The following is a 21,211-nucleotide window of genomic DNA, read 5'->3' as shown; positions in this document are numbered from 1 at the left end:
TTTTAAAAATTTATTTATTTTATTTATTTATTTTTGGCTGCGTTGGGTCTTCGTTGCTGCGCGCGGGCTTTCTCTAGTTGCAGTGAGCGGGGGTTACTCTTCGTTGCGGTGTGCATGCTTCTCACTGCGGTGGCTTCTCTTGTTGTGGAGCACAGGCTCTAGGCACACGGGCTTCAGTAGTTGTGGCTGGCGGGTTCTAGAGCACAGGCTCGGTAGTTGTGGCACACGGGCTTAGTTGCTCCGCGGCATGTGGGATCTTCCCGGACCAGGGCTCAAACCGGTGTTCCTTGCATCGGCAGGTGGATTCTTAACCACTGTGCCACCAGGGAATTCTCCGTTTCTTTTAGCTTGACTACTTTAGACACCTCTTATAAGTGGAATCATGCAGCATTTGTCCTTCTGTGACTGGTTTATTTAACTTAGCACCATGTCCTCCAGATTCGTCCATGCTGTCGAATACAGTAGGGTTTCCTTCTTTTTTAAGGCTGAGAGTAGTATTCCACTGCATGTTTATACCATATTCTCTTTATTCATTCATCTGTCCACAGACACTTTGTTTCCATATCTTGGCTACTGTGAATAATGCTGCAACAAACATAGGTGTACAGATATCTCTCTGAGATCCTGAAAACAAGCCATACACCTGATAGGCAGTTAATATCTAAAATATTTAAGGAACTCCTACAATTCAATTACATATCTATGCTATATATTATTTACAAATATATTACAAATATATATATAATATATATTACAAATATATGCATAATATAATATTCAAAATGGGCAAAATACTTGAATAGATGTTTCTGCAAAGAAGACATACATGGCCAACAAGTATGTAAAAAGATGCTCAACATCGCTAATCACCAGGAAAATGCAAATTCAAATCACAATGATATATCACCTCACATCTGCAAGAATAGTTATAAGACAAAAGACAACAAATGTTGGTAGGATGCCAAGAAAAGGGAACTCTTGTATACTTATGTTGATGGGAATGTAAATTGATGCAGCCAGTATTGAAAACAGTACGGAGGTTCCTCAAAAAATTAAAAATAGAACTACCATCTGATCCAGCATTTCCACTTCTGAGTACATGTTAGTCTTTTCTATGGAGAAGGTTTTATTTCAGATATGAGGAGGAACACAGACCCAGTCTCTCACACTGAGCAAAGAGAAAGCAAAGCAAACCCTCTGATCTGCAGTTACCATTTGTGCCCGACTTCCTCCGTGTCTTTGCTCCAGGAGTCTGTTACTAGCCTCGGTATCTGACAGCCGGGCTTCCCGCCTGTCTTAGCTACGGTTTCTTAGCAATGCCTGGATTTGTTTAATTACTTAGCATGTGCTTCTGTGAGCTCCTAAAGTATCTTCGACACTTTACCCCACGTATGTTTGCCCCACTCCAGGCCTACAAAGCATCTTCGGCTTGGGAAGAGGCTGCTGACTCCTGCACAAACATGTTTTCCTTTGAACACGTGTGTCTTGAAGCCCTCCCATCTGTGGGTGTTGCGTATTTCATTTCAGCCTTGTGAGTGCAGGCAGAATGGGTGCCGGTACAGAGACTCCAGGGCCCTCCACATGGAACTCCAACACTGTCCAAGACAGAACCTCTCAAGACAGGAAATTCTGTGATCTAGAGCAACTGACTGAATCAAGGTCTCGAAGCCTCACTGGCCTTCTTCTGTGAAATATTCTTTACATTATTGTGCTATCATGCAAACAGAGTAAAATAAGAATTATGAAGGACTTAGCACAGTAGTTGCTATATATTTATCACTCAGTATTATTTGATGACATCAGTGATATTAATTGTATCCTGAGAAGCAAAAGAGACCAGGAGACTTCAAGGTGATAAAAGAAATATCCACCAATCCCTAAACAAGACTTTCAAAAATCAAGTCGTTAGACGCTGGAAAATTACCTAAACCTGAAACCCTTTCATCTTAGACCCTAAGCTTTATAATTACTATTTTTTGTTCCTCTTTTGTCTTTTTGTTCCTTCCTCATTTCTCAATCACTGGTAGTCAGATTTACTAGTTTAGTTTTGCAGAAAGAGAGGAAATATGACAGTCCCTCAGAAAAACCTAGAAACTTTCTATTATACCTAGCCCACGTTTTCTCATGAATTTCTTGACTACCAGGCTGGAAACTTTCACAAACAAAACAATCCAGTAACATGGAATATTCTCATTTCAAATATCTTAATACTTTACGCTTCTCTACATGAGTCATTCACTGGTAACAAGTGAGGAAATTAGGAAATTGTGTCAATTCTTTATCTGGGCTGGTTATTTGTAATTATATAAACTGTGTTTAGTTCTTACTGCAGTCTAGTAACCATCGCTAGTCCTATTACCCATTGCCCTTTCTTTGCTTTGACATGCGATTACTTCTCCCCATCCTCATTGTCAGCCACCTATGATCCAACTTCCTACTGCACTGAGAAGAGGAAGTAATCAGAGGGGTCTCCCCACAGACTCCACTCCACCTCTTGCCATGTCCAAGCTCTGAAGGGGATCCTCTCTAAAGCCAGGTACCTACTGAGCATTGGTGCCAGGCCTTCTAAACTACTCAGAGCACTGCTCCAGGAAACAACTCTGTCCCTCCTATCTATATTTTTCTCTTTCTAAAGGAACTTTCCAAAAACATGTTTCTCCTCTCTATCTATATGTATGTATGTATGTATCTATCTATCTACCAACCTACCTACCTATCTATATTTGGACCCTATTTTTTTCTAGTATTGCCCTAGTTGTCTTTATAGAAAAATGCCTTAAAACAGTCCTTTGTATTTGCTATCTCCATTTTCTCTCCTCCTGTTAAACCCACCAATCACATTTATGTCTCTCCCACTCAAATGAAAGAGGTCTTATCAAGGCCCCCAGGGATCCCATATAACTAAACCTTCCCCCCTTGCATTTTCTTGGCAACTGGGTCAAACATCAGTTGACCATAAATGAAAGGGTTTATTTGTGGAATCTTAAACCTATTCCATTGGTCAATATAACCCCACAGTCTTGATTCCTGTAGCTTTGTATGCAGTTTTGAAATAGGGTAGTATAAGTTCCCCGGCTTTGTTCTTTTAGGAGAGATTGTTTTGTCCATTCTGGATCTCTCACGTTTTCATATGAATTTAAAGATCAGTTCGTCAATGTCTGCAAGCAAAGCCATTTGAAATTGCGATAGTGGTTTTGTTGAATATGTAGATTAATTTGGTTAGTATGGTCATTTTCACCCGATCAACATCACGATTTGCAGTTTCTAGTATTTCTTTTTCTTTTTTTAAATAAATTTATTTATTTATTTTTGGCTGTGTTGGGTCTTCATCGCTGCACGCGGGCTTTCTCTAGTTGCGGCGAGCGGGGGCTACTCTTTGTTGCAGTGCGCAGGCTTCTCATTGCGGTGGCTTCCTTTGCCGAGCACGGGCTCCAGGTGCACGGGCTTCAGTAGTTGTGGCGCATGGGCTCAATAGTTGTGGCTTGCGGGCTCTAGAGCGCAGGCTCAGTAGTTGTGGCCCACAGGCTTAGTTGCTCTGCGGCATGTGGGATCTTCCCGGACCAGGGCTCGAACCCATGTTCCTTGCATTGGCAGGCAGATTCTTAACCACTGTGCCACCAGGGAAGCCCTCTAGTATTTCTTAAAGCAAAGAACTTTCAATCAATGCCACAAAAATAGTTAATATTCAAATGAGTCCTGCATCTTCATTTTTGCAAAGGAAAAAAATCCTCTTGCATCATACCAAGAAAAATAACAACAGATTCTTCAGAGACAAACCCCGAATCAAACTTCAAAACACAACATGGTGCTAAATAAAATGCTCATCTGCTCAGGCCACATTACCCCAAATAGGTCAAGTGACTTCACAGTTTTTCTGTTTCCACAAGAAAAATGGTTGTGTGTGTGATTCCCATTAACTTAGAGTGCTTTCAGTCAGTTTTCTTATAAAAGAAACTTTGTTTTCCCCAAACTAAAATTGGATCCTATACTTCTGGTAAGTTATGCAGGCTATAGTTGATATCTTTCAAATTTCTACTCTCCCAGGACACAAAGTTTTGGTTTTATTTTCAAATATACAAATATAATAAATGCCACAAAGTATGTATAAAGTATTTTGCCACATAAATACTGCATGCCACATAGAACAGATATTGAATATAGTTGAGGAAAGTCGTGATAATCATTTCATGCCTCTTTTTCTTCTACACCACCAAAAGTAGAAGGTATATTCCTTTTAACTAGCTTGAGTCTTTTATGTAAAGGGAACCATAAAGGAAATTTAAAACTAAAAGAAAATAACGGAGGTGCATTTGTTTGTCTTCATTTTTCTCTCAAGAATGCCACAAGGCAGAATAACTCACTATTTGCATCAATGTTGCTTGAGGGAAAAACTTTGCTTAGGAATAATTTTGAGAGTGTTCCAATATGAAAACAGCTGCTTGTTTGAATGTCCAAAGTTTTTTGTTTTTTTGTTTTTGTTTTCCATAAAGCAAAGCAGAACAGTCTTGGGCCTATAAAATTATCATAGCAGATGTCAAAATGCTCAGTAATTTCCCCATGAAGCATCTAATACAGATCAACATGGTTTCCTGGTGAACCTGCCAGGATGCATTAGGAACAAAGTGTACCCCACAGCTACCTAAACAAATCAACATGCTGTATGGAATTATTTGATAGAAACCAATTAAATTTTGTTAACTTTCAACCAAAGATAATAATTTTCATTTTAGAATAGTTCACACGGAGCCATTTTTGAGAAAATAATTAAATACCAAGCCTAACTGCCTATTAAGGACATATTTTGTTTGTGATAATACAACCAAATTATCAGAGTTTAGATCAGGGGATTCTTCTCAATTGTTTTAACAAGGCAGTTTTAACAAATTCATTAAGAACAAATGCTTGCTTCATAGCAAACACTGAATAAATATATGGTGAATGACTGATTAACACAATGAATAAATGCACATCAATAGATAAAAAAACATATGAAGTCATTATATCACTTCTCTGACCACAGAGTCAGATACCAATCAACAGAAGATTTGTGGTCTTCAATATCTTTACAATCCATGTTAACATTCTACTACTCTTGTTAAGTTTCTAAGATGTTTGATATTTAAGACAGAATTTTTAAAAGAAAGAAAGAAGAATTTTCCATACATTTTGAGAAGTGGTGATTAGAGAGCTGGGGCTCTGGAGTCATGCGGGTGTAGTTGAATCCTGATTCCACCACATAAGAGCTGTTTGTCTTTGGCCAAGTTAATCAACCTCTCTGAGCCTTAGGGTCATCAACCTTAAAATGAGAATAGTGTTAACATTTACCTTCAAAGTTGTCATTAGAACAAAATGAGATGATGCACGTAAATCACTTAGCATTGTGCCTTGCACAAATTAGATGTCGAATTTAGACATTAATTTTAGCACACTTCTTATTGTTCTTTGCAGTGCTTTATTTTGGTAAATGTTTTGTCATCATGACAAATGTATTTTGTTTCAGAGGATAAATTTCAGTTTCGCCGGTTGTGAACACTGGTTTAACATACTGTAAAAACTGAATAACTTTTTGAGCTATGATATGTTAAAAATGTATTTTTCAGGCTTCCCTGGTGGCGCAGTGGTTGGGAGTCCGCCTGCCAATGCAGGGGACACGGGTTTGTGCCCTGGTCCGTGAAGATCCCACATGCCGTGGAGCAGCTAGGCCCGTGAGCCGTGGTCACTGAGCCTGCGCGTCCAGAGCCTGTGATCCGCAACGGGAGAGGCCACAACAGTGAGAGGCCCAAGTACAGAAAAAAAAAAAAAAAGTATTTTTCTTCCCTTTTGCTTCAAACCATTGTCAAATTATTGTAAATTTAATTTGTTCCTGCGTATTTATCCATCTGGTATTTTATTTCTCTCACTTCCATTGTGTTGAACGAATGGTCATATTAAGCTAGGCTCTCAGGAATTATGCATGCAAATGTCTGACTTGCATTAGCAAAATGAATGATTTTGATTCCATATTGCTTTGATAATAAAACCAAACAAAAACCCTAAAATTATTACAGATAACTACTTTGGGAAAAACAAATGCAATGTTTTATCAGAATTAAAATGATAAGTAAAAATGTTTTAATGGTTATTACAATACCACAAAGCCAACCAAATGTAAATGTCTTAATAATAGAAACTATAATTAAGTCTATGTATTTCAGCTCTTTAATTATTATATATTTGATGGAGTAGCAAACCTGTGAGCATGTCTGCCTACGTACAAAGACTTAATGCTTGATTTTTTCCCCAAGTCTTTGCAGAATTATGCATTTTGCTAAAGTATTAAATTAAAAGATATAGAATCAAACATCAGTTACCCAATTGCTAAGGTCTGAATGCATCTGTCTACTCCACATTCATATGTTGAAATCCTTACCCCGCAGGGAGATGGTATTAGGCAGGGAGGCCTTTCAGAGGTGATTAGGTCATAGGGGTGGAGCCCCATAAATGGGATTAGTGCCCTTAGAAGAGATTCCAGAGAGCTTCCTCTCCTCCCCCCACCATGTGAGGACAGGACCAGGGAGGGGGCCCTCATCCAACCATGCTGGCACCCTGATCTCGGACTTCTAGCCTCCAAAACTGTGAGGGATAAATGTCTGTTGTTTATAAGTCCTCCTGTCTATGGTATTTTGTTACAGCAGCCCCAGTGGTCTAAGATACCAAATGTCAGAGAATTAACATGTTATGAATAGCCATATTGCCTTTCACTAGTATGAGATTTTATATCTTGGAAATAGTCTTTTATATTTTTATTTATGTCTCACAACAATTCTTTTAGGTGTACAGGAATAATCATCCTGTCACTCTTTATTAGGAAGTTAAAGAGAAGGCTCTAAATTAATAGAAACTACAAATCTACCTGATTTGTGAACCCATCTACCTGACTTTTACATTGTATCACACTGCCTCTCCCATTAAGAAGAATTTAAAACTGCATATATTTGTTTAAAAGCCTTTTTATTAAAATGCATATAAAGTACATTACCTATACTTGCAAGTACAACCACATAATTAACCTATGGTTAATGTAGGCATCATTGTGATTAGAACACTGGAGCAACAAAGCAACCACAAAGGAAATCTGAGATGTGTTTACCCCGATAGTTAAAGTAATAATAATCACTGCTCAACTGATAACATCAGAACTTTATAGACTGATCCATCCTCTAATTACAGAGGCTACATTTCTAGTCTTATGCTAATTACCAAATCTTTATCTCTAGGCTTAATTGTTCCCTTAAAATCCACAAATATATATAGGTAAGAATCAAATTTCTGTCTGTGAATCACATAGGGACCCTATCTAAACATTTCCAAAACTGAAATCATTTTTATATCCTATTATCCAGAGCCTGATTTAGTTTTGTAGTACCTCAACTAATGGCAAGACCATAGCCTTCAAGTCAGAAACCTTGGAGTCATCCTGGATGACTTCTACGGGCCACATTCACACTTGAAATTATTCACATCTTTAGTAGGTTTTATCTCCAAAATCATTTTTTTCATCCATTTTCTTTTCCATCTCTTTGCCACTGCCTTAGTCCAGGCCCTCATCACTAGATTATAAAGTTTCTTAACTGCTTGGTTCTGACTGTGATGGACAAACTTAAAGAAAAAACAGCAAGCCCAAATCCCTAGTCCTTGCTCAAGGCACACAGAGAAAACAACAACAATATTTACATGTTGGTGTTAAACAAACTGTCAATTCTAGAACACAGGTCAGATGGTAGATAATCAAAGCAAACATTGATCCCACGGGTTGCCATATCCCCATGTAAGTTCAAATCACAACTCTGCCTGGTCCCACGTGAATATACGACACGTGTTTGGAAAGAGCAGGATCTGAGCATTGGAATGAACTGTGGCAATTTTAAGATGACTTGTCGTACCCCATACCCTGAAAGCACCAATGAGCCTTGTTTAAAGCTAAAACAGCTTGTAAATGATAGGGAAATTCCTAGGTCATCTCAGCCAACTTGGGATCCCCTCAGTCACGTCTGGGTCTTACAGTCCTCTGGGTTTGCACGTAAGATCCCTGTAGTGGGGATGAAAACAGAGGAGAGCTGTCCTGTGACTACTAGATGAGGACAGGTGGTCATTGGGTGTCAGCTGCTTGAACTAATATCTGATCGTGTGGACACCTGTATCCTATGGATATTGGGGTTCAACTTGCCAAATCAACATGCTTGTCCTTTCTTTCTAGTTGCTACAATAGGATTTTATCTTAAGTACATTTGCATCCTTCTTGGGTTACCAGGAAACATCTGACTGCTTTCCTGTGATAATTTATACCTAAGAGGACTCAGGTCCTTATGCCTACTGTGCAGGTGCATACACAGGTAATTTTATTATAGCTCCCTGTACTTGCTGAATAATGTAACAATATGTGAGTCATCTCATGACTGGCAACCAGGTATGTGATTTTCTATAAATATATCTATATTTATATCATCTATATCTATATTTGTATCTCCTGATCTGTTACCTTGACTATTAAACCTTTAGACCTCTCTGAGGCCTGCAGCTATAGCCCTCCTTTAGGGATTAGCCAGAAGGCAGGTGGGGCTGAGAAAGCAAAGGGGGATTTCTCAAGAATGCACCAAAGTCTAGGTCAGTGGGTGGTAAACATTTTTTCAATGGCCTGCTAGTAAATATTTTTAGCTTTGCAGACCATATAGTCCCTGTCATAACTAAGGAAGCCATGGGCAACACGTAAAGGAATAAAAGTTTTCCAATAAAACTTTATTTACAAAAACAATCTGCAGGCTGAGTTTGGTCCTTGTGCTGTCATTTGCCAGTTTATGGACCCCTGGAAACCTCTGCTTCATCTTTCATCCCTCTCTGAGAGAAAGCAGGTTTGGGTGTGTTCTCCCAAACTTTATACCTTATATCGAAGTCTTAACTTTTGAAATTAAAAAAGAAAACCAAACAACTAAGAATATGTGTCTTTTGTCCTTCCCTGCACTGTCATCATTACCCTCCCTGAGGCCTGGGTATGTGTAGCTGACCACAGGGCGAAAGGGCAAACATGACTGGTATGAGTAGGAGAAAAACCTATGGGATTATCTATCAACAGTTCCCTGATGCACTATTTTTGTCTGCATGTTCTTTTTCTCTATTTCTTTTTTTGGAAATTTCTTTATGTAATGGATTCTGCTTTGCATTTAGGACTGACTGTGTATTTCTGGCTCCTCTCCAGACCCTTAAGGCAAACATTTGGAGTCAATCTCATCCTTTGATGCAGTGCTGAGTAAGGAAGTGTTCCCACATCTAAGTAAGAGCCAACTGCAGAATTGAATCTTTTCCAGATTTTATCAAATATCTTGATAGAGAATAATGGTGACAACTTTGTTTATGTAGTGTTTCTCAGTGTTGTTTTATAAACCGCTTCTGAGGAAGTGTCTCATTAATCCTAAAAATATCCCCATATGAAGTTCAAACTTTTTTTTGTTAACATGTTATTTTAAGAAATCAAAATGCTGCTGTCATCATTATATCATCATTATTTATTCATCAGTCTGTGGAATAAATATCAAGTCCACGTTTACAGAGATGATATAACATCAATTTTAGTAACAATCACAGATGATACGCACATAATATCTCAATTATACTTCTCCCCAAATCAGTGATTCCTTGAATTATGCCTAAATTATGAAACATTATTAAATATAAATTTGCTATATAATTTATCGACTCAAAATATATTGATGACTTAACTCTCTGTGGTTTTAAGTGAAGAAAAAGAACAAAGGGAATTTTTAGTTTCCTCTTTATTTCCCCAAAGTACTTACCTATTCTCTCCTGAAGAACTAACAGTAAACGAAATTGTCTATATCTGCAACTACACTTTGAGCTATTTGATATTTGGAATTTTCTACTTACCTTTGATATTTCTAATACTTAGCAGAGTTCTTAGAATATAGTACATAATCAGTAATATTGTTGAAAGTAATAGATATATAAATAAATTAGTACTATTGCACATCAAGTCAAGTTATTTTCAAAAAGATAGGATAGAGAGACCTTCAAGATGGCGGAGGAGTGAGACGCGGAGATCACCTTCCTCCCCACAGATACATCAGAAATACATCTACATGTGGAACAGCTCCTACAGAACACCTACTGAACGCTGGCAGAAGACCTCAGACCTCCCAACAGGCAAGAAACCCCCCACGTACCTGGGTAGGGCAAAAGAATAAAGAATAAACAGAGACAAAAGAATAGGGACGGGACCTGCACCAGTGGGAGGGAGCCGTTTCCACACCCTAGGAAGCCCCTTCGCGGGTGGAGACTGCGGGTGGCGGAGGGGGAAGCTTCGGGGCCGTGGAGGAGAGCACAGCAACAGGGGTGCGGGGGGCAAAGCGGGGAGATTCCCGAACAGAGGATCGGGGCCGACCGGCACTCACCAGCCCGAGAGGCTTGTCTGCTCCCCCGCCGGGGCGGGCGGGGCTGCGAGCTGAGACTCGGGCTTCGGTCGGAGCGCAGGGAGAGGACTGGGGTTGGCGGCGTGAACACAGCCTGCAGGGGCTAGTGCGCCACGGCTGGCCGGGAGGGAGTCCGGGGAAAAGTCTGGACCTGCCGAAGAGGCAAGAGGCTTTTTCTTACCTTTTGTTTCCTGGTGCGCGAGGAGAGGGGATTAAGAGCGCTGCTTAAAGGAGCTCCAGAGACGGGCCGAGCCGCAGCTAAAAGCGCGGACCCCAGAGACGGGCATGAGATGCTAAGGCTGCTGCTGCCGCCACCAAGAAGCCTGTGTGCGAGCACAGGTCACTCTCCACACCTCCCCTCCCGGGAGCCTGTGCAGCCCGCCACTGCCAGGGTCCCGGGATCCAGGGACAACTTCCCCGGGAGAACGCATGGCGCACCTCAGGCTGGTGCAACGTCACACCGGCCTCTGCCGCCGCAGGCTCGCCCCACATTCCAATTATAACTACCGTACCCCTTTCTCTCCCCCGACTGAGGGAGCCAGACCCCCTAATCAGCTGCTGCTTTAACCACGTCCTTTCTGGGCGGGAACAGAGGCCTGAGGGCGACCTACACACAGAGGCGGGGTCAAATCCAAAGCTGAGCCCCAGGAGCTGTGCGAACAAAGAAGAGAAAGGGAAATCTCTCCCAGCAGCCTCAGGAGCAGCGGATTAAAGCTCCACAATCAACCTGATGTACCTGCATCTGTGGAACACATGACTAGACAACGAATCATCCCACAGTTGAGGCGGTGGACTTTGGGAGCAACTGTAGACTTGGGGTTTGCTGTCTGCAACTGAATTGTTTCTGATATTTATGTTTATATTAGTATAGTTTTTAACGCTTCTTATCATTGGTGGATTTGTTTATTGGTTTGTTGCTCTGTCTTATTTTATTAATTTTTAATTTATTTTATTTTTTCATTTATTATTTATTAATTTTTCTTTCTTGTTTTACTCCTTTTTCTCCTGAGCCATATGGCTGAAGGGGTCTTGGTGCTCCAGCCTGGTGTCAGGCCTCAGGCTTTGAGGTGGGAGAGCTGAGTTCAGGACATTGGACCTCCAGAGACTTCCCAGCCCCGTGTTACATCAATCAGCGAGAGCTCCCCCAGAGACCTCTGTCTCACGCTAAGACCCAGCTCCACCCAACGGCCAGCAAGCTCCAGTGCTGGACGCCCCATGCCAAACAACTAGCAAGACAGGAACACAACCCCACCCATTAGCAGAGAGGCTGCCTAAAATCATACTAAGTTCACAGACACCCCAAGACACACCATCGGACACAGCCCTGCCCACCAGAAAGACAAGATCCAGTCCCACCCACCAGAACACAGACACCTGTTCCCTCCATCAGGAAACCTACACAAGCCACTGAACCAACGTTACCCACTGGGGGCAGACACCAAAAACAACGGGAACTATGAACCTGCAGCCTGGGAAAAGGAGACCCCAAACACAGTAAGTTAAGCAAAGTGGGAAGACAGAGAAACACACAGCAGATGAAGGAGCAAGGTAAAAACCCACCAGACCAAACAAACGAAGGGAAAATAGGCAGTTTACCTGAAAAAGAATTCAGAGTAATGATAGTAAAGATGATCCAAAATCTTGGAGATAGAATGCAGAAAATACAAGAATCGTTTAACAAGGACATAGAAGAACTAAAGAGCAAACAAACAATGATGAACAACACAATAAATGAAATTTAAAATTCTCTAGAAGAAATCAATAGCAGAATAACTGAGGAAGAAAAACGGATAACTGACCTGGAAAATAAAATAGTGGGAATAACTACTGCAGAGCAGAATAAAGAAAAAAGAATGAAAAGAATTGAGGATAGTCTCAGAGACATCTGGGACATTAAACACGCCAACATTTGAATTATAGGGGTTCCAGAAGAAGAAGAGGAAAAGAAAGGGACTGAGAAAATATTTGAAAAGATTATAGTTGAAAACTTCCCTAACATGGGAAAGGAAATAGTCAATCAAGTCCAGGAAGTGCAGAGAGTCCCATACAGGATAAATCCAAGGAGAAACACGCCAAGACACATATTAATCAAACTATCAAAAATTAAATACAAAGAAAAAAATATTAAAAGCAGGAAGGGAAAAACAACAAATAACACACAAGGGAATCCCCATAAGGTTAACAGCTGATCTTTCAGCAGAAACTCTGCAAGCCAGAAGGGACTGGCAGGACATATTTAAAGGGATGAAAGTGAGAAACTACAACCAAGATAACTGTACCCAGCAAGGATCTCATTCAGATTCAACGGAGAAATTAAAACCTTTACAGACAAGCAAAAGCTAAGAGAATTCAGCACCACCAAACCAGCTTTACAACAAATGCTAAAGGAAGTTCTCTAGGCAGGAAACACAAGAGAAGGAAACGACCTACAACAACAAACCCAAAACAATTAAGAAAATGGGAATAGGAACATACATATTGATAATTACCTTAAATGTAAATGAATTAAATGCTGCAACCAAAAGACATAGACAGGCTGAATGGATACAAAAACAAGACCCATATATATGCTGTCTACAAGAGACACACTTCAGACCTAGGGACACATACAGATTGATGGTGAGGGGATGGAAAAAGACATCCCATGCAAATGGAAACCAAAAGAAAGCTGGAGTAGCAATTTTCATATCAGACAAAATAGACTTTAAAATAAAGACTATCACAAGAGACAACGAAGGACAGACAGTACATAATGATCAAGGGATCAATCCATGAAGAAGATATAACAATTTTAAATATTTTTGCACCCAACATAGGGGCACCTCAGTACATAAGGCAAATACTAACAGCCATAAAAGGGGAAATCGATAGTAACACAATCATAGTAGCGGACTTTATCACCCCACTTTCACCAATGGACAGATCATCCAAAATGAAAATAAATAAGGAAACACAAACTTTAAATAATATCTTAAACAAGATGGAATTAATTGATATTTATAGGACATTCCATCCAAAAACAACAAAATACACTTTCTTCTCAAGTGCTCATGGAACATTCCACAGGATAGATCATATCTTGGGTCACAAATCAAGCCTTGGTAAATTTAAGAAAATTGAAATCGTATCAAGTATCTTTTGCGATCACAATGCTGAAACTAGATATCAATTACAGGAAAGAGCTCTGTCTCCAGTGAAAGGGTTGAATGTAAACACAGCCTGACAGAGAACATATATTTCAACTCAGCTTTGAGTTGAGAATGAAGTGGAATCCCAGTCTTTTCCATATGCCAGTTTTGGGTTCAAATATACACACCCAGCTTTTTCCAGGAAACCGTAAAATTTCTTTAGAAAACATCCGTCAGTGTAAATTATTCTCCTCGTCCTCCTAAGACCCTTCCATGAGCGCTTCCATTTCAGTTGGAACAAAATCAAAACACAGCAGAGCCTCCTGGGGTACCTGGTCACGGCTCTACCCTCCCTTTGCACCTGCTTAATCACTGTCTCGCCATCACTCACAGGACATTATGGCCACCACCACCCTCCCTCCTCCTTCTAGCTCCCAGCACGGAGACTCTGCCCTTGATCCTTCCTCTATGTGGGAACCTCTTCCCCCAACTCTCCCCATGGCTCATCTTCATCTTTTAGCTCAAACCTCACCGCATCAGACAGGAATGTGCTCATCATATTGACTATCTTATTGCCCTGTGTAACTTTTCCTTATTGCCATGAGGTCATCTAGATTAATAACTTTTACAGTAAAAAACAAATTCTCTGCGGGCAGAAACTTTGTCTCATTTACCACTGGATTCTTGGGTGCTCAGAACATGCCTTGTCATATATTAGATACACAAACATTTTGTCAAATAAATGGATGGATCCACGTGCTCATAAACACATATATTTTTATGTATATGCATAACTGAATCACTTTGCCGTACACCTGAAACTAACACATTGTAAATCAACTATAATCCAATAAAATAAAAAAACATATTTACGCCCATGCACGTATGATAACAGCTTAAAAATAAAATGTATTTAAATATATATTTAACTATAAGTATTTTATATATGTATAAAATACATAAACCATATTACAGACAATGCGGTATTCAGTTACTACTGATATTAACCTTAGAAATAATACAAAATATGAAGATTACAAAGACTAGGATTGATCAAGAAAACTGAAAATAAACATGTGAATAATGTGAAAAAAACTTCACCAATATCCATATACTGTTTTGCCAACTTATCCCCATAATATGGTTAAAATAATATATCTATTTAAGTGATGCCTGAATGTATTTTATCAAGGCAGGAAGGCATGTGGGAAATGCCGTCAAATAGATTTTAGTCTGTTGAGGCACTGCCTGCAGTTCTACAAAATAAGGCAATAATTGTGCCTTACAGTTTCACTTTTCTTCCAAATTCATACTGTTATTATGTGAAGTCCTTTCCTATTGTCTATATAATGAGTTTGCGGTGACAATTCTTCTTTCGACGGAGTCTGTAATGTATTTACTGGCTGCACCATGAAATTTATTTTACTTTCACAGCACTTTTTCCTTATTAAAGTGCACATTTATCTACGGAACATGCTGGGTCCCATGATTTATGAATATGATTCTGACAGATGACTATATTGTATTTATATCTGAAAGTGAATTAGCAGGTAGAATAATTATAATGTTAGCATAATTGCAACTTATGTCTGTTTAATAAAATTCCACTTTGAAAATAGCTGTTTGAACTTCAACTCAAAGTGTCTATCCCAGCAAGGAGTCATTAGCAAATCGCAGCAAACATTACTTCGTTAATTTGGTGTCACTCCTAGAAGGCTTTCCAAACCTGCCAACTTTTTCATGTTACAATGTTTTGCTCCAGGATTTGTCACTAATGTGCCACCTGACTCCCAGGACAGTGCTGGATGCTACACACGGAGCCGGGGGAAGACTTCCCCGCTGCATCCAGCGAGTGGCTCTCCGTGTTGCACATTGCTGTGACATCATTTTAGCAGCTTGAACTTCCTCTTTGATAGAGAAAGAAATAAAGATCCAGGTAGGGATGGCATCCCAGGAGCTCTAGAGCAGAGTGTTTCTAGAACCACAAAATGATGTCACTATGAACCGTAAAATGAACACTACTTACATTGCCGATAGAGTTCCCAAAATTAAAACCAAGCCAAACAAAACCTGGGCAAATCTGCTCTGTTTATCATCAGATAGTGAGATAAAACAAGATTAGTAGAAGAGAACTGAGAAGTTAGCATTTGAAAATGATAAACAAATGTCAGCTTCCAAAATTAGAAGCCAGCATAAGAACATCACTTTTTAACTAGCTCAGTCATATTTTATGGAGGGAAAACCCCCTGTATTTAAAACTTATTTTGTTTCATTCTTAAAATACACTAGAAACTTAATTATTAGTATAACTCATCGGCTTATTGTGTTTATTTTCTTTCCTCCTAAAGCTTCCAGCAATGTGATTAGGAAGGAAACACTGGAGAGAAAATGATTTTTTAATTACCATCAGAATTCCAAAGCCAAGTACACAGTAGAAATAGTTTTTGCCTGCTCAGTAGAACATTTCTATTTTTTTTAATGTCCTTTAAATGTTAAAATTTAAGGTATAATAGATGGTGAATGTAAAATAAATGAAAAGGAATACATGTGTTGGTGCTCTGCTATTTATTCTCTGTACTAAAAGGGAAAAAAAGCCTAAACCAGAGAATGACCAAGCCCCAATTTCTGTTTCTGAATATGCATATGCCTGACATTTGGAGAGTTCCTTTCAAAGAAAATAAAACAGACTGTCATTAAATCGCCACGGTCATGGTTAGTTTGAATTTTCGACGTCTCTTCCTCTAGGCTGTTTCCTTCTAGGAAGTACATGCTCTGACACTAAATGGTGAGAAAAAGTTATCACAGCCTTATTGCCCCTGTTAAGAAGAACCGTACATAAAATTGTATAGCCAATGAAGTTGTTTTTTGTAAAAACACACACACTAATTTACATTAACCTCTCCAAGTATTTACTTACAGTGAAGTGCACTCAAAAAATGTATTTTTATTATGAGTTTATTTGGAACTTAGAATTCATTTTCTTATAGAAATAATGTTGTAGAAAATTACTCTATATGTCAACAAAAATGTTTTCATAATATAGTTGAAGTACCATAGCAACATACTGATACTTAGACTTATATAATATCAAGAAAGACGATTCTTCGATACAAACCAGTTGTGGTTACAAAAGGAACTTAGATCAGATTTCAACTCGGGCAGTCCTGCCCCAAAGACAGATTCTGGTCAAAAACAACTCTGGACAAGATCCCTGCATCAATGTCTTTCTTAAGCAACAATGTGGTCCAGAGACTATCTTATAACATCCTCTAATTTTCTCATGCCCAACCTAGGAGGTTAGAAAACAATATCAGAAGACCTAAAAAAGGTGATAGAAAAAATATAACTCTAAAAATTTTAAATATTTGAATTACAAATATTCAAAATTTTAAACACTTCTCAGATTTCGAAAATGTTTTTCAGACAAGAGGTTAATATCCTTAACTTATAAATAGTTCCCACAAATAAACACAAAAACAGAAAGCCAAGTAAAGGAAAACTGGATAAAGTTCATGAAAAGCCAATTCACTAAATTTACTGTTGGCTAATAAACCATAAACTGATGGTAGAACTCACTAGTAACCAGGAACATGGGAAAATTAAAAATTCCCATGTTTTATGCAGCAAACTGATCAAATAAAATATTGGCAAAAATGTGGGGAAAACCTATACTCAAAAATTATTTTGGGAATGAACATTGCAGAAAGCCTTTTGGAAAAGCAATCTAGTTGTATTTATAAAAATTTGCTCAGCAATTACAAATCTATGCATATAAGTTAGTGTTTCTGTAAGATTCCAGAAACACTAACTTACATGAACACAGAGATACCCACAGAATGTTTGTGGCATTTTTCTAATGGTGCAACATTAACTGCAGAAATATCTATCAGTAGAGGAATAGTTTCATTACAAGCTTTCTTTTTTACCTTATTCTTTGACTGATAGGTACCTGAATGCATTTTTTCATTATCCTTTCAATTTCTTTTACGGTAATGTGTAGAATCTCACTGAAAAGCAAACTCATACAATAATAAAATTAAGAGAAAAGAGTGACTGACTCGATTATTAGATAAACCTTGAGTAGCTGTGAATTAACTTATTTTTAACTCTTTATTTCCCAGGTAACATGTAACACATAATACTAATTTTCTAGCCACATGAATCCCAAATCTGCTTAAGTAATCAACACCATCACGCCACTGCTCTTCAGATTAAATTTCAGTAGGGAACTACCTAATTAGACAAACGACAGCAGAAGACCCCTGAAGACAGCCAACTTCCACCTCCTCCCAGCCTCTTCCTGTGATCGTTCTGAAATTACACGTCTTTGAATACGTAGTTGCAACTTAGGCATTTTGGATTCATGTATGCCAGAAAAATGAGTTATTTTATAGAAGAAAATCTATTAGGATGACATTTAATTATACAGATACTGTGTCTTATACTGATACTAAAAGATGCTAATTTCAGTGGATACCAGTGAGTGCTGGGACAAAACTCTTTGTCTCCCTGTTCCACTGTATTCAGAATATTTAGATAAGAGGTTAGAGCCATTTAAAATAAAATAAATACCCTCCAAACAAGAGCAACGTAAATCAGCTTAGAAGTACCAAAGAAGGAAATCTTACATATGTCAGGAGAACTTACTGTGACTACTGATAGAAATGCTTAAATAAAACACCAATCAATTACTATAAATTTAATGGTTCATAGTATTACAATATGATTATAATTATTTAATGAATAATTGATATAGAACAAATACCAAAATGCAGGGCTTTATATATCAAAAAATATTAAGTATTTCAAATTTCTGAAATGCTTTCTCTTTTACATTAAAAGAAATCATGCAAATGTTAAATATATCAGTGAGAACTATAGAATCTTCTTAAAATGGTGGCTAATTTTTTCCCCTCCATTTAGAATCACAAAATCAACTATTAAGATGGAACTGATCTGTGAATGGTTTGACTGCTTAAACTATTAAACCTAAATTACTTGACTTTTAAGTTATCAGTCACAGCTTGGCATGGGACAGATGCAGCCTTGGTTTCAAATATTATTAAGAAAGATATGAGTTCCTAATTTATAGTTATTAGTACTTATGTATCATTTGGTACTGAGCAGAATTGCTATCATGCGTGTGAACTCTTCCTTAAAAGTGATTTTATTATTCTCTATCATAAGAATAAGAAGATATCAATACCTCCCGTTAACTAATTAGTCATAAAAGTATAACTGCTAAATGTGTAAGCTAGAATGGTGTTAGGACACGATGGGATTTGGTGCTAAATTATACACAGAAGAAGAAATGTGCAAGTTCAAAATGATCTGTTTTAAAAATCTGGAGGGATACACACTGTTTCCAAAAGAAAAAGAAGTAGAGCAGGACAGAGAGCCTGAAGAGGGATTTACATTGTTTAAAGACTTTTGTACTGCATAAGTTTCTTTTTCCTTACTTTTTTTTTTTTTTTTTTGTGGTACGCGGGCCTCTCATCGCTGTGGCCTCTCCCACTGCGGAGCACAGGCTCCGGACGCGCGGGCCCAGCGGCCATGGCTCACGGGCCCAGCCGCTCCGCGGCACATGGGATCCTCCCGGACCGGGGCACGAACCCGTGTCCCCTGCATCGGCAGGCGGACACTCAACCACCGCGCCATCAGGGAAGCCCCTTCCTTACTTTTTTAACTCTTTTTTTTTTAAGTAACAAGAAGTTAACTTTATCTTGTTATAGGGTATTTCTAACATATTAACATGCAACAAAGAGATAATTTCTCCAAAACTGAAAAATAACGTTCTTTTTTTCCCATAGCTTTAGAATTGAACAGTCTATGTTTTATAAAACATTATAAAACTTTATAGAGCATTAATAAACTTTCAAAGTACAGTACATATTTTATTGTTCCTCAAGTCCAATATAGTAAATACATGTGTATGGTATTTAATGAACAAAGAAATAGGTATTTTTTGTGATTCTATAGAGGATTACTGGATAACTGTTCAAAATTAAAATTTTCAAATGTTGGATGCTTAGAATATAACATCAGATTTATAAAGATTCCAATTTAAGGTTTATCCTGTGAGAGGTATTCTTGTTCTGCAGATCTTTGTGTCAATTCCCCTAACCCTCCTTTAATCTAGGGTTCTTCACGGCCCCTAATTAATTCTTCAGTTTCTTCCTGAAGACATTTCAATCTATTTCCCTGCCCCCCTGACAGTATGCTCCACCTCTTGGCCAATAATGAGAAACTCTTAAAATTATTCACATATCCTTCTTAGGTTTCATCAAAAAGCCTCCACTGTTTTGGTCTTGAAGGCCATCATTTCTGTGGACTGATGCATAGTGACGGACAGGGCTGATCAACTCACTCCACCACTACAATTACACTTTCCCTCTATCTCTCTCTAGCTATTTTGATTTATGTTTGTTTGCTTATTTGCCTGGACGATATTGTTCAGTTCCAGTAAAGCACACATTATGTGACGTAGACTCATTTGGATGGAGGTGAGATTAGAATTTAATAGTGTCTGAACATTTTTCTCCAGTCAATCAACGCATAGAAGAATTGGCACATTGACTTTATTTTGCCAATAAGAAATAAATACGGTATGAGATCTTTATGTTGTATATATTTGAATAAGTCAAAACTGAAATTACTTGGTTCAGATTAGTGGGCGGAACACTTGGTACTGTGTTCCTTTTTCCTTTACAAAGCTCATGTTGAAGTGTGTGTGTATGTGTGTGTGTGTGTGTGTGTGTGTGTGTGTGTAGAGGAAGAGAGACAGAGTGAGAGAAATAGACAGAGAGAACATACTAGAGCCCTAAATTGCCATGAATATAATAAAGGATCCAGCAGCAGTGTACAAATTTCAAAGGTATCCTGGAGGACAGAAGGAGGATGAAATCCAGCCAACAAGAAAACCCACACCAGAAACGAATGGGAGCCATCCTTTCCAGACAAACTCAGTCATCAAATACAAAGTGCAGGAGTTTGGAGTCTCATTCAGATTATGACATTAAAAGTGTTTGGGGTCCACTCAGGACAACTCGGACCTTTTCTCATTTCCCTTGGGCTCCCTGTCTTCTTACCATACAGCTTATTCTGTGAACCACATCCCAGAGGGCTGCTCGTGTTCATCAACTGGTCAACAGGGGAAAGAAGCAAAGGCTACTACGTCCAGGAGTTTATTACGATGTTCTTTAAACCACTAAGCAAAGTCTTCTCTTTGGTAACTGCAGGATCCCCAGGCCATTTTGTAGAGTAGGTTTGCCTTACTTGTAAAATAATTGCAACTCATGAATACTGTAAAATATCTTAAAACTATATATTTACTATGTGTAGCTTGACTTCTAAGGCTTGTATATACTCACCTCCCTCAAATTAATAATACAAAAGAACATGCTGCATTTTAGCTCTTGAGAAACTTGGAGTAAAAGGAATTGACGTTTCAATTACTTGCTTTTTCTCAAAATTTGTGTTTAACTTGCTGATTTGCTATGTGCCAGTGTGACCTCACCAGGGGTGTTCACAGGTGGCCTCACAGTTATTTGACTTCATTAATGACAATACAGCTACAAAGATGACAGCTTTCTATTATCACAAGAAACATTTTCTCCATATGGT

Source organism: Globicephala melas, chromosome 13 (genome assembly GCF_963455315.2).
Source record: "Globicephala melas chromosome 13, mGloMel1.2, whole genome shotgun sequence".
NCBI lineage: Eukaryota > Metazoa > Chordata > Mammalia > Artiodactyla > Delphinidae > Globicephala > Globicephala melas.
Note: the sequence above shows the minus strand (reverse complement) of the source record.